This window comes from Moschus berezovskii, chromosome 25 (assembly GCF_049115385.1).
Source record: "Moschus berezovskii isolate FMDL1 chromosome 25, NW_MosBer_1.0, whole genome shotgun sequence".
Taxonomy (NCBI): Eukaryota; Metazoa; Chordata; class Mammalia; order Artiodactyla; family Moschidae; genus Moschus; species Moschus berezovskii.
In genome coordinates this window covers 49,562,390-49,576,668 of record NC_142484.1, presented here as the reverse complement: position 1 = coordinate 49,576,668, position 14,279 = coordinate 49,562,390, and positions in this window count along the sequence as shown.

Genomic DNA, 14,279 nt, shown 5'->3' with positions numbered 1-14,279 from the left:
AGTGGAAAGTGAAAAGTGAAAGTGAAGTCGCTCAGTCGTATCCGACCCTTAGCAACCCCACGGACTGCAGCCTACCAGGCTCCTCCATCCATGGGATTTTCTAGGCAATAGTACTGGAGTGGCCTGCCATTGCCTTCTCTGACCACAAGGCTTACCAGGGATCAAACCAGCACCCCCTGCAACAGAAGTACACAGTCTTAACACTAGACTGCCAGGGACTTCCCAGTACTCTTATTTTTGATGATATAGATTAATGGCAGAAAAGGAAAGTTCCTAGCTGTAAAATGCAGTCACAGTTTGAGTTCCTATGAAAGGCTCCTTGATTCTAGCATGAGCATATGCTGCGGAGACTTGCTCGAGGTGGAAGCCACCTGGAAGCCGGGAGCCCAGCTGTGTGGACCATTACTTAGCTGCACAGCCCAGCTGTGGGATGTCAAGAGTCGAGGCCAGGCTGCCTTTTAAGCAGGTGCTGGCTTGTCATCTCTCAGGCAATACCTAAAGGCAAGCGGGGATCCAATGGGTTTGCCATCCCTTCCAGCTTCTGGGAGCATTGTGAACAGCAGTATTAAATATATGTACATTTGCATAGATTGTTTCCCAGGGGGAATTCAGAGAGGCCCCTGCTCTGCACGTGGGGGTCTGTGAGGGTCTTCAAGCTGTGCTGGCTGTGGGATGGGCAGGCGGGTCAGGGGGGCCATGCAGGTTGATAGGCCCACTGAGGCTTGCGCTTTCCTCCTTCCTAGGTGGAGATGACACGGGCAGGCTGTTGGCTAGCCCGCAGCAGCCTGGCCCTGCGCTCCCCTTGCCTGTGGGACAGGGTGTGGGGCGCAGAGGCAGTCACTAGATGCAGCCTCGGGTGGGCTCCTGGGTCAGAGTCAAGACGACAGTCAGAGACCAGGACTCGTATATAAATCAGATGAGAGCAGATGAGGAGTCAAACAAGCAAGCAGGTAGGGGATTTCAGAGAACTGACTGTCACAGGGGGCTGAGGTTCAGTGAGCTTGGAGGAGTTGAGCCAGGATTGCGGGACAGGCTTACTGCTTTTATGTGGGGTGTCTGTGACCACTGGCATGATCGGGCATGGCCAGTTACCGGACCACAGGAGACAGCGTTATTCATTTTGATGGAAAAAGCATTCACATATTGAATTATGGGGGGGGAGGGAGTCATTCTGGCTTATACGTGATTTAACTTGAACTTTAGGCCGACCCGAACAGTCTGTTTGTGGCCCATTAAATATATGCTGTACATCTGCTGTAACTATTAAAGAGTGGAATGCATTTACAAAGTAAGAATGGAGTAACTGTGGTTCAGGCATTTAAAATGGAGCTAGGTGGCCATAGTTTCAGATACATTCCTGCATCATTAAGGACATGAATTTTTTGAACTATGTTGAACTCAAGAATGCCACCAGCCAGCCATTCTCAAAGCAGTATCTGTTAGCAAATGCCGGTGACAGCCTTATGCTTTCAAGGTCTCTGCTTGGAACTGTGCCATTTTGGACCCCAACCAATCCTTGTTTGACAGGCACCCTTACTTCTCACCAGCCTCAGCCCTAATTCCTGACAACTTGTGTCATTTTGTGGGTTCTGCCTCCCTTATTTTTCAGTCTGGTGGGACACAATTCAATTGCTTCTTGAATCTGTGTCTCCAAGGCCACAATCTTCAGTTGGGCTCAAATAAAACCATTTTCAGTTCTTATTACAGACTGTTTATTATTTCCATCAACAACTTTTACATGGCTACTGTGGTGCCTGACACGTGGTAGCTACTCACCAATTCTGCTGAACAAAGGGAGTAAAAAAATAGAGGCCAAATTCTCCTCAGAGCCAGGGAAGGGGGTTTGTGGGAAATGCCTCACTCTCCTGCCTCTTTAGGCATAAGAGTTCAAGAGACTCTTTTCACTTTCTATGGATTGGGAGCCATCATAAAACTTTCCAGATAAAATATTAACCCAGTGTCTCTCTGGCCCTCACCAAGAATAAGTTCTACCTCTGTATTCTAAGGAGAACCAGAGCTTTCCTGGGATGTGCTCAAAGCAGTGACAAGAAGAACTGAGGAAAACGAGAATGAAGGAAAGGCAGTTAAGCGAATCCTTTCCATGTGCTGCCCTGGGGGCTGTGAGTGACTGCAGTGAGATCCATGGGGTCCACGGCTAGGAGGCTGCCAGGCAGAGACTCCTAGGGGAGGATAACCACCAGCTCGTGTTGCTGGGGCAGTGCAGGGTCACAGAACGGACATATGGGATGTTTGTTTTTTGACTGAAAACTACCAGTTTCTTTACAAGATCTGCTTTGGCCAAAAGATTTGCACAAAGTGAACTGGTTAGAACCCAGGGCAGAGAGGTTTGTAGAGAGAGCTATGCCCACGGCTTTCTCTCCCTGAAATTTGGCAAGTTGTTTTGGTGTATTTGCTTATTTATTCTTTTTAACCAAATCTGAACTATAAAATAAAGCTGTCTTATTTTATTAGATATGATTCATCTCTCCAGCCTGCCTAATATTTTCTTATCTTAATTATGCAATCAAATATATTCTACATTTATTGAGTAGCTACCCTATGCCAGGTGCTGTATATATTGCCTTTAATGTTTATAACAAACCTAAGGGTAAGTATTCGGAGAAGGCAATGGCAAGCCACTCCAGTATTCTTGCCTAGAAAATCCCATGGACAGAGGAGCCTGGTAGGCTGCAGTCCATGGGGTCGCTACGAGTCAGACATGACTGAGCGACTTCACTTTCACTTTTCACTTTCACACATTGGAGAAGGAAATGGCAACCCACTCCAGTGTTCTTGCCTGGAGAATCCCAGGGACGGGGGAGCCTGGTGGGCTTCCGTCTGTGGGGTCACACAGAGTCGGACACGACTGAAGTGACTTAGCAGCAGCAGCAAGGGTAAGTATTATTAACCTAAAGGCTGTGAAATGAAGGCTTATCAGTGACTTGCCCATGATGACACTCTAAAATGTGGGCAGAGGCAGAATTTGAAGCCAGCGTTTTTCCATCCCAGTCTGTGCCTTGTTCGGTTTTGATGTACTGTGTTCTAGGTCTCGTCTGATTATAATCTACTGCATTAGCAACTTTGATGAGGATGCTATTTAGGTCTTTACGCAAGTCACTGGTGAAGATACTAAGCCTGTGTCCCCAACCTGGGTCCATGCATAAGCCCTGCCACTCTCAAATTCCCTCTGGGTCACCTTCTTGACTTACAGGCAAACATTCTAAATTTCCCTGGAGCTTTGCTGTTAGAATTCTCCATGCCAACCAGAAGGGTCTCATGACACCTCAGGTAAGGCCTTGCCCAAACAGAGGTACCTGTGCTCCCTACCTTCTGTGGAGTCCTTTCCCAGGCTCACGGGTGCAAGTCCTTGCACCAAGGCCACGAGGCAGAGCCCAGAACCAAGGTCACCTCTGGAACTGACTGAGCCCCACTGGAACTGTTGCCCAAATCCCCCCGGTCCCTACCAGCTAGCCTCCTGACCCCAAATTACACAAAACTGCCCAGTTTTGCTCACCCGATAGCGCCCTAACCAATCACCTAATGCCATCCTTCCAGTAGGAATTTTCTTTGTCTTGAGGCTATAAAAATTGGCTACTAACCCAGCAAAAGATCAGGTCTCCTTTGAGCCATCTGCTGTTCTAATAGTGGACTCTCACTGGCCTGCCAGGAGGCAGAGCACTTACTCTCTCTGCTCCTTGTTCTTGATAAACTCTCTCCCTTCTGAAATGCTCTGTGTCTGGAATTTCTTTTCCAACTCTTGTCCGGACTTCCATGATACCTTCCTTATCTATCTGTTCAATTTAAATCTTTATTATTAAGAAAGGAAATTTGATTTGCCCACCAGGATTTGTTGCTCAAAGAAGCCATGCTGGAACGTATGGTCATGGTTTTCTCTACCAGATTCATATTTTCCCTGGCCTCTTTTCTCATTCTCTTCTTTTCCTATTGCCTTTATCTTGTTTTGCTAAGGATTTAGAAGTGTCTTATACAGAAAACATACAGTATGACAGAGCACAAATAAGAATGATAAAACAGGACCAAGGAGTTTTAAATCAGAATAGAAAGGCTGACCAAAGACAGAAAATAGAATCCAATTGTGCAGACTGTAAATGTTTTCATAGTTGATATCATAGAGCCGAAAACTGGCTCCTGGGTTTCCCTTGTGGCTCAGCTGGTAAAGAATCTGCCTGCAATGTGGGAGACCTGCTTTTGATCCCTGGGTTGGGAAGATCCCCTGGAGAAAGGAAAGGCTACTCCAGTATTCTGTCCTAGAGAATTCCATGGACTGTTTAGTGAGGCCTGAATATTCACTGGAAGGACTGATGCTGAAGCTGAAACTCCAACACTTTGGCCACCTGATGCAAAGAACTGACTCATTTAAAAAGACCTGATGCTGGGAAAGATTGAAGGTGGGAGAAGGGGAGGACAGAGGATGAGATGGTTGGATGGTATCACCAACTCAATAGATGTTAGTTTGCATAAGCTCCGAGAGTTGGTGATGGACAGGGAAGCCTGGTGTGCTGCAGTCCATGGGGTCGCAAAGAGTCAGACACGACTAAGTGGCTGAACTGAAAACTGACTCCTAGGAGATGGCAGCAAAATTAGAGACACCACACTACATGTGCGCATGCATAATTAGTCGCTCAGTCATGTCCGACTCTTTGTGACCCTGTGGACTGTAGCCAGGCTCCTCTGTCCGTGGGATTATCCTGGCAAGAATACTGTGGAGCAAGTTGCCATTTCCTTGTCCAGGGGATCTTCCCGACCCAGGGGTCCAACTCGAATCTCCTGTGGCTCTTACATTGGCAGGTGGGTTCTTTACCACTGAATAACTCTCATCAGTACATTGTATAATTCTCATCAAAATTGAAAAAAAAGTTCAATTGCTAGTTACTCAAAAGGAATAAAAGCATTGTTTACTATTGAGTTCTAAAAAAATTCATATCCTCTTTTATTAAGAGTGCCCAAAGCAAATCTATATACCTCACAGTCAACCCCTCCCAGAATCTGGCTTCAAATTGACCTGTCAGACAGAGGCTTGCAAAATCCACTTTCTTCCTCTTTATAAAAAAAGGAATTAATTCAACTCTGGTTTCTAGTACTTTCAACATTTATAAGTGATTCCTGAGGTTTCCAACACAGCTTAAAATCAAGGGAGATACTTCCTAGGAGATAAAAAGGGATAGACTTATCATACTGAAAAGGATTGTATGCATGGCATATGCAGTCATTTGATGAATTTGAATTTGACTCTGTTGAATTCAAGGATAAGCTCAAACTTAAACCAGACTTTGAAAACATTAGAAGAAACTATGTTACTATGATATTTCATAGGGAAAATAATTTTGCTGAAGTAAGTATTTGGAGAATCCAACTGTTAGATTCTCAGCAAATGAGAAAGTCAGGGAATATTTGCCTTTTTGTGATCACAGGAGCACAATGAAAAAGTAGCACCATCGGGGATTAGGCAGTAAAGGTCTCACTTAAGAAACAAATGCCATATAATTACACTCATACATGAAATATAAACAAAACCAAAATGTAAACAAAAAAACATGAACAAATCAACTGAACAAAAACAGATACATAGATACAGAGAACAGAGCCATGGTAACCAGAGAGGAAGGGAGTGGAGGGATAAAGAAATGGTAAAGGGGATCAGCCGAATGGTGATGGATGGAAACTGAACTGTTGGTGGCGAACATGCTGTAGTACATACAGAAGCTGAGATATAGCATTGCACACATGAAACTTTACCATGTCTACTGAATTGGTGATGGACAGGGAGGCCTGGCGTGCTGCGGTTCATGGGATCGCAAAGAGTCGGACACGACTGAGCAACTGAACTGAACTGAACTGCTTTTCTGATTGTGAAATGTAACATATTGAAAGGACTGATGGTAAAGCTGAAACTGCAATACTTTGGCCACCTCATACGACGAGTTGACTCACTGGAAAAGACTCTGATGCTGGGAAAGGTTGGGGGCGGGAGGAGACGGGGATGACAGAGAATGAGATGGCTGGATGGCATCACCGACTCGATGGACATGAGTTTGAGTGAACTCCGGGAGTTGGTGATGGACAGGGAGGCCTGGCGTGCTGTGATTCATGGGGTCGCGGAGAGTCGGATACGACTGAGCGACTGAACTGAACTGAACTGAACATATGGAAACTGCATAAACTAGAGGATGTAAGGATGATTTAGTGGTAATTATAAAGCAAAAACTCGTGTATCTGCCCCTGTAGTCACTGGAGGCTCTATGTATGTTCAGTCACTCAGTCCTGTCTGACTGTTTGTGACCCTTTGGACTGTAGCCCACCAGGCTCCTCTGTCCATGGAGTTTTACTGGCAAGCCTACTGGAGTGGGTTGCCACTTCCTCCTCCAGGGAACCTTCTCAACCCAGGGATTGAACCCGTGTTTCCTGTGTTTCCTGCATTGCAGTCGAATTCTTTACCCATTGAGCCATCATGAAAGCCCCAATTATAAAGTAAAAACTCGTATACCTTCCACTCTAGTTAAGAAAGATAATACTGTCAGTATTTATTCCAGAAGCCTCCTTGTACTTCATCACAAACCTCTCCACTCAACAAATTAATCACTGCTCCGAACTGGGTCAGAATCATTTTCATGCTTTTCTTTATCATTTTATGACCAATGTATAGAACCTAAATAAACAGTTTTGCCTGTCTTTGAATTTGATGTAAAGGAATCATTCATGTGTGTGTGTTTTGTTTATGGCATGAACAGCCGTGGACCCTGGTGCACATGTACACACGTGTTGCAAGAGAATGTCACCAGGAGTGGGGCATCTTCACATTCACTAACCCTTCCTTGTTTTTCAAAGCGGTGGTATCCATTCATACTCCCTCTCCTGGCCACCGTTAGGTAGTGCAAGACGTTTTACATGTTGCCAGTCCAGAGGATATGCAGTGTTTTGTTCCTAAGTTGGATTTTCCTGATGACAGATATGTTTAACACTATTTCATATGCTTATTGTGCATTCAGGTCTCTTCTTTCCAAAAGTACCTGTTCAAAAATTTTGTCTATTTTTCTATGGGGTTATTTTTTCCCTTTACTTACTGATTTTAGGAGTTTGCCATATATTCCGGATTCTGGTATTTTGTTGATTTTATGTGACATGAATGCCTTTTTATTCTTTGACTTGCCTTTTTATCCACTTTATGACTTTTTTGACGTACAAAAGTTCTTAATTTAATATGATCCAATGTGTCAAACTTTTCCTCTGTCACTACTTTTTTCTTTTTTAAACTTTTACCTTTCGAAAGAATCATTCTCTATTGTTTATAAACTCACCTTCCACATGGAATTGACTTTCTGTATGATACAAGGGAGGAATGTAATTCCATTTTTATCCATATTAATATAGACTTGTCTCAGAATCACTTCTTGTAAAAGTTACTGTGTCCAAGTTCATACTGCTCACTCCATGACTGGCTATAAACCAAGAAACAAGTTAGTGGGACAAGCAATGGTGACTTTTTCAGAAATCCAGCAAACCAAGAAGAAGGTAAACTAATGCCTGAGAGAACCATCTTGCTCAGGTTTGGCTGCTGGTTTGTTTTTTTAATAGAACAAAGAAGGGGTTAGGGAGTAAAGTTTAAAAGGCGGTTCAGTTCAGTTCAGTTGCTCAGTTGTGTCGGACTCTTTGGGACCCCACGCCAGGCCTCCCTGTCCATCACCAACTCCCGGAGTTCACTCAAACTCATGTCCATCGAGTCGGTGATGCCATCCAGCCATCTCATTCTCTGTCGTCCCCTTCTCCTCCCGCCCCCAATCCCTCCCAGCATCAGAGTCTTTTCCAGTGAGTCAACTCGTCGCATGAGGTGGACAAAGAATTGCAGTTTCAGCTTTAGCATCAGTCCTTCCAATGAACACTCAAGATTGATCTCCTCTAGAATGGATTGGTTGGATCTCCTTGCAGTACAAGGGACTCTCAAGAGTCTTCTCCAGCACCACAGTTCAAAAGCATCAATTCTTTGGCGATCAGCTTTCTTCACAGTCCAACTCTCACATCCATACATGACCACTGGAAAAACCATAGTCTTAACTAGATGGACCTTTGTTGGCAAAGTAATGTCTCTGCTTTTTAATATACTATCTAGGTTGGTCATAACTTTCCTTCCAAGGAGTAAGCGTCTTTTAATTTCATGGCTGCAATCAGCATCTGCAGTGATTTTGGAGCCCAAAAAATAAAGTCTGACACTGTTTCCACTGTTTCCCCATCTATTTCCCATGAAGTGATGGGACCAGATGCCATGATCTTTGTTTTCTGAATGTTGAGCTTCAAGCCAACCTTTTCACTCTCCTCTTTCACTTTCATCAAGAGGCTTTTAGTTCCTCTTCACTTTCTGCCATAAGGGTGGTGTCATCTGCATATCTGAGGTTATTGATATTTCTCCCAGCAATCTTGATTCCAGCTTGTGCTTCTTCCAGCCCAGTGTTCCTCATGATGTACTCTGCATATAAGTTAAATAAGCAAGGTGACAATATACAGCCTTAACGTACTCCTTTTCCTATTTGAAACCAGTCTGTTGTTCCATGTACAGTTCTGACTGTTGCTTCCTGACCTGCATACAGGTTCCTCAAGAGGCAGGTCAGGTGGTCTGGTATTCCCATCTCTTTCAGAATAAGTTGTTGCAAATATTTCCTGGTTCCAACCAACCTGAAGGGAGTGTGTCTCTTCTTTCCTGCAGCCATTTACAGGCAAGCCTGGTCGGAATGTTTCTTGTGGGCTAAACAAAGGTATCTTAGCTTCAAATCAGGCACTGGAGGCAAGGTCCAGGAGACAGGCTGTTATGTATACTTTAAACCATAGACGACATGCTCTTAGTGATTAACTTGTAGCAAAAGCAGTAGAATACACAGGTTAAAGCACAAGATGCAGATCCAGTGTGAAGTCAGATTGGTTCTTCCCCGCTCTGTAAAGACTGACCTTGCTCCCTTAATCTGCACTGCCTCTTTTGCCAGGTTTCTCTGCCTATATTATATTAATAGATTCTTTATATTAATAAATTGATTCCAGGGCCCTCCACTTTGTTTCATTGATTGTTTATTCCCTGAACTACACTACATTTTTAAAATTACTGTAGTTTTAAAATGAGACAACTTCTGGTAGAACAAATTCTCTACCTCATTCTTGCAATTTTTATAAAAATCTTAGAATCATCTTGCTGAATACTCAAAAATGTTAGAATTTTTATTGGAATTACAAAAATCTCTACATAAATTTGGGGTAAAATTTACATGCAGCAATACCGAATCTTTGAATCTGTGATCATGATGTACTACTCAATTTATTTAGGTCTGTTTTATTTTAGTAACATTTATTAATTTCTCTATAAGTTCTTGAATACATTTTATTAGATTTTTTTTCAAGATATTTCCTATTTTTCAAGTAAGAGGACCCAGGAATCTCTGTTCCACAGCATCCTTTGTACACGGGACATATTTACCTGACGTAGGCTCCGCTCACCAGATTGACCCACATGAGATTTCAGTTTAGAAGTGAGCAGCCTGAGGAAGGTGGCCTCATGTGGGAGGTCCCGCTGGTGAGGACTCTGGCAGAATCATTCAGCTTTGAAGGGCAGCCACACGGTTGAGTTCCAGAGCAGAACTGGCATCAGTGGAGGAAGGAGGGGTTGAATTCCTCTCCTTTTCAGGGCAGTTCTGCTGCACAATTTTATTTTCACTGTAGCAACCTGATGCAAAGAAGTGATTCATTAGAAAAGACCCTGAAGATGGGAAAGATTGAAGGTGGGAGGAGAAGGGGACGACAGAGGATGAGATGGTTGGATGGTATCACCGACTCAATGGACATGAGTCTGGGTAAACTCCTGGAGTTGGTGATGGACAGGGAGGCCTGGCGTGCTGCAGTCCATGGGGTCACAAAGAGGCGACATGACTGAGTGACTGAACTGAACTGAGAGATTTTATTCGGCGCATTCTTTCCTTAAATCTTTGTGTTAGTTTCTGCTGTATAACAAAGTAAGTCAGCTCTATGTGCACATACATCCCTCCCTCGTAAGTTTCCCTCCCACCTTCCATCCTACCCCTCTAGGTTGTTACAGAGCACAGGGCTGAGCTCCCTATGCTATGCAGCAGCTTTCCCCTAGCTAACTATTTTACCCATGCTGACAGCATATTAAAGAGCAAAGATGTCACTTTGCTGACAAAGGTCCCTGTAGTCAAAGCTATGGTTTTTCTGTAGTCATGTACAGATGTGAGAGTTGTACCATAAAGAAGGCTGAAATTCAAAGAATTGATGCATTCAAATTGTGGTGCTGGAGAAGATGCTTGAGAGTCCCTTGGACTGCAAGGAGATCAACCCAGTCAATCCTAAAGGAAATCAACTTTGAATATTCATTGGAAGGACTGATGCTGAAGCTGAAGCTCCAATACTTTGGCCACCTAAGGCAAAGAGCTGAGTCACTGGAAGAGACCCTGATGCTGGGAAAGACTGAAGGCAGGAAGAAAAGAGGACAACAGATGATGAGATGGTTGGATGACATCACTGATTCAATGGACATGAGCTTGGGGGAACTCGGAAATGATGAGGGACAGGGAGGCCTGGCGTGCTGCAGCCCACAGGGTCCCAAAGAGTTGGACACGACGTAGCAACTGAACAGCAGCAGGTGCATATATGTCAATGCTACTCTCCCAGTTCATCCCACCATCCCCTTCCACCTGTGTCCATTCGCCATGTCTGTGTCTTTATTACTGCCCTACAAATAGATTCATCTGTACCCTTTTACTTGCTTTCTCCATGATCCAGCAGATGTTGGCAATTTGATCTCTGGTTCCTCTGCCTTTTCTAAAACCAGCTTGAACATCTGGAAGTTCACGGTTCACATATTGCTGAAACCTGGCTTGGAGAATTTTGAGCATGACTTTACTAGCATGTGAGATGAGTGCAATTGTGCGATAGTTAGAGCATTCTTTGCCATTGCCTTTTTTTGGGATTGGAATGAAGACTGACCATTGCCAGTCCTGTGGCCACTGCTGAGTTTTCCAAATTTGCTGGTATATTGAGTGCAGCACTTTCACAGCATCATCTTTCAGGATTTGAAATAGCTCAACTGGAATTCCATCACCTCCACTAGCTTTGTTCGTAGTGATGCTTTCTAAGGCCCACTTGACTTCACATTCCAAGATGTCTGGCTCTAGATCAGTGATCACACCATCGTGAATATCTTGGTCATGAAGATCTTTTTTGTACAGTTCTTCTGTGTATTCTTGCACCTCTTCTTAATATCTTCTGCTTCTGTTAGGTCCATACCATTTCTGTCCTTTATCGAGCCCATCTTTGCATGAAATGTTCCCTTGATATCTCTAATTTTCTTGAAGAGATCTCAAGTCTTTCCTATTCTGTTGTTTTCCTCTATTTCTTTGCATTGATTGCTGAGGAAGGCTTTCTTATCTCTCCTTGCTATTCTTTGGAACTCTGTATTCAGATGCTTATATCTTTCCTTTTCTCCTTTGCTTTTCGCTTCTCTTCTTTTCACAGCTATTTGTAAGGCCTCCCCAGACAGCCATTTTGCTTTTTTGCATTTCTTTTCCATGGGGATGGTCTTGATCCCTGTCTCCTGTACAATGTCACGAACCTCCGTCCAGAGTTCATCAGTCACTCTATCAGATCTAGTCCCTTAAATCTATTTCTCACTTCCACTGTATAATCATAAGGGATTTGATTTAGGTCATATCTGAATGGTCTAGTGGTTTTCCCTACTTTCTTCAATTTCAGTCTGAATTTGGTGATAAGGAGTTCATGATCTGAACCACTGTCAGCTCCTGGTCTTGTTTTTGCTAACTGTATAGAGCTTCTCCATCTTTGGCTGCAAAGTATATAATCAATCTGATTTCGGTGTTGTCCATCTGGTGATATGCATGTGTAGAGTCTTCTTTTGTGTTGTTGAAAGAGGGGTTTTGCTATGACCAGTGCATTCTCTTGGCAAAACTCTATTAGCCTTTGCCCTGCTTCATTCCGTATTCCAAGGCCAAATTTGCCTGTTACTCCAAGTGTTTCTTGACTTCCTATTTTTACATTCCAGTCCCCTATAATGAAAAGGACATCTTTTTGGGTGTTAGTTTTAAAAGGTCTTTTAGGTCTTCATAGAACTGTTCAACTTTGGCTTCTTCATCATTGATGGTTGGGGCATAGGCTTGGATTACTGTAATATTGAATGGTAAGCCTTGGAAATGAGCAGAGTACATCATGAGGAACACTGGGCTAGAAGAAGCACAAGCTGGAATCAAGATTGCCGGGAGAAATATCAATAACCTCAGATATGCAGATGACACCACCCTTATGGCAGAAAGTGAAGAGGAACTCAAAAGCCTCTTGATGAAAGTGAAAGAGGAGAGTTTAAAAGTTGGCTTGAAGCTCTACATTCACAAAACTAAGATCATGGGATCTGGTCCCATCACTTCATGGGAAATAGATGGGAAAACAGTCGAAATAGTGTCAGACTTTATTTTTGGGGGCTCCAAAATCACTGTGGATGCTGGTTGAAGCCATGAAATTAATAGATGCTTACTCCTTGGAAGGAAAGTTATGACCAACCTAGATAGTATATTAAAAAGCAGAGACATTACCTTGCCAACCAAGGTCCGTTTAGTCAAGGCTATGGCTTTTCCAGTAGTCATGTATGGATATGAGAGTTGAACTGTGAAGAAAGCTGATCACTGAAGAATTGATGCTTTCAAACTATGGTGTTGGAGAAGACTCTTGAGAGTCCCTTGGACTGCAAGGAGATCCAACCAGTCCATTCTAAAGATCAGTCCTGGGTGTTCATTGGAAGGGCTGATGTTAAAGCTGAAGCTCCAATACATTGGCCACCTTATGCAAAGAGTTGACTCACTGGAAAAGACTCTGATGCTGGGAGGGATTGGAGGCAGGAGGAGAAGGGGACGACAGAGTATGACGTGGCTGGATGGCATCACCGACTCGATGGACATGAGTTTCAGTGAACTCCGGGAGTTGGTGATGGACAGGGAGGCCTGGCGTGCTGTGATTCATGGGGTCGCAAGGAGTTGGACACAACTGAGTGACTGGACTGAACTGAACTGTACCCTTTTTCTAGATTCCATATATATGTGTTAATATACATTTATTTTTCTCCTTCTAACTTACTGCACTCTATGCAACAGACTCTAAGTCCATCCACATCACTACAAATGACCCAATTTCATTCTTTTTTATGGCTGAGTAATATTCCATTACATATATATATATATATATATATATATACCACATCTTCTTTATTTCCTTTTTAAAAAAATTATTTATTTTTTAATTGAAGGATAATTGCTTTACAGAATTTTGTTGTTTTCTGTCAAACCTGAACATGAATCAGCCACAGGTAAACATATATCCCCTCCCTTTTGAACCTCTCTCCCATCTCCCTCCCCATCCCACCCTTCCAGGTTGATACAGAGCCCCTATTTGTGTTTCCTGAGCCATACAGCAAATTCCCATAGGCTATCTATTTTACATACGGTAATGTAAGTTTCCATGTTACTCTCTCCATACATCTCATCCTCTCCTCCCCTCTCCCCCTTCCATAATTCTATTTTCTATGTCTGTTTCTCCATTGCTGCCCTGGAAATATATTCTTCAGTACCATTTTTCTAGATTCTGTGTATATGCATTAGAATATCATATGAGAAACGAATCGTCAGTTCAGGGTCGATGCATGTTACAGTATGCTCGGGGCTGGTATGCGGGGATGACCCAGAGGGAGGATAAGGGGAGGAGGGAGGTGGGTAGGGGGTTCGGGAGGGGGAACTCATGTACACCCAGGGCGGATTCATGTCAATGTATGGCAAAACCAATCAATATAATATTGTAAAATAATTAGCCTCCAATAAAAATTTAAAAAAATAAAAAATCTAAAAATAAAATGAGTAAAACAATAGGGAAAAAAAAAGAATGTGATCTTTATCTTTCTCTTTCTGACTCACTTCACTCTGTATAATAGGCTCTAGCCTCATCCACCTCATTAGAACTGACTCAAATGCCCTCCTTTTATGGCACATCTGAGCCATAAATGTGATGGACATCTAGGTTGCGTCCATGTTCTAGCTATTGTAAATAGTGCTGCAATGAACAATGCGATACATGTGACCTTTTCAGTCTTAGTTTCCTCGGGGTATATGCCTAGGAGTGGGATTGCTGGGTCATATGGAGGTTTTATTCCTAGTTTTTAAAGGAATCTCCGTACCATCTTCCATAGTGGCTGTATCAGTTTACCTTCCCAC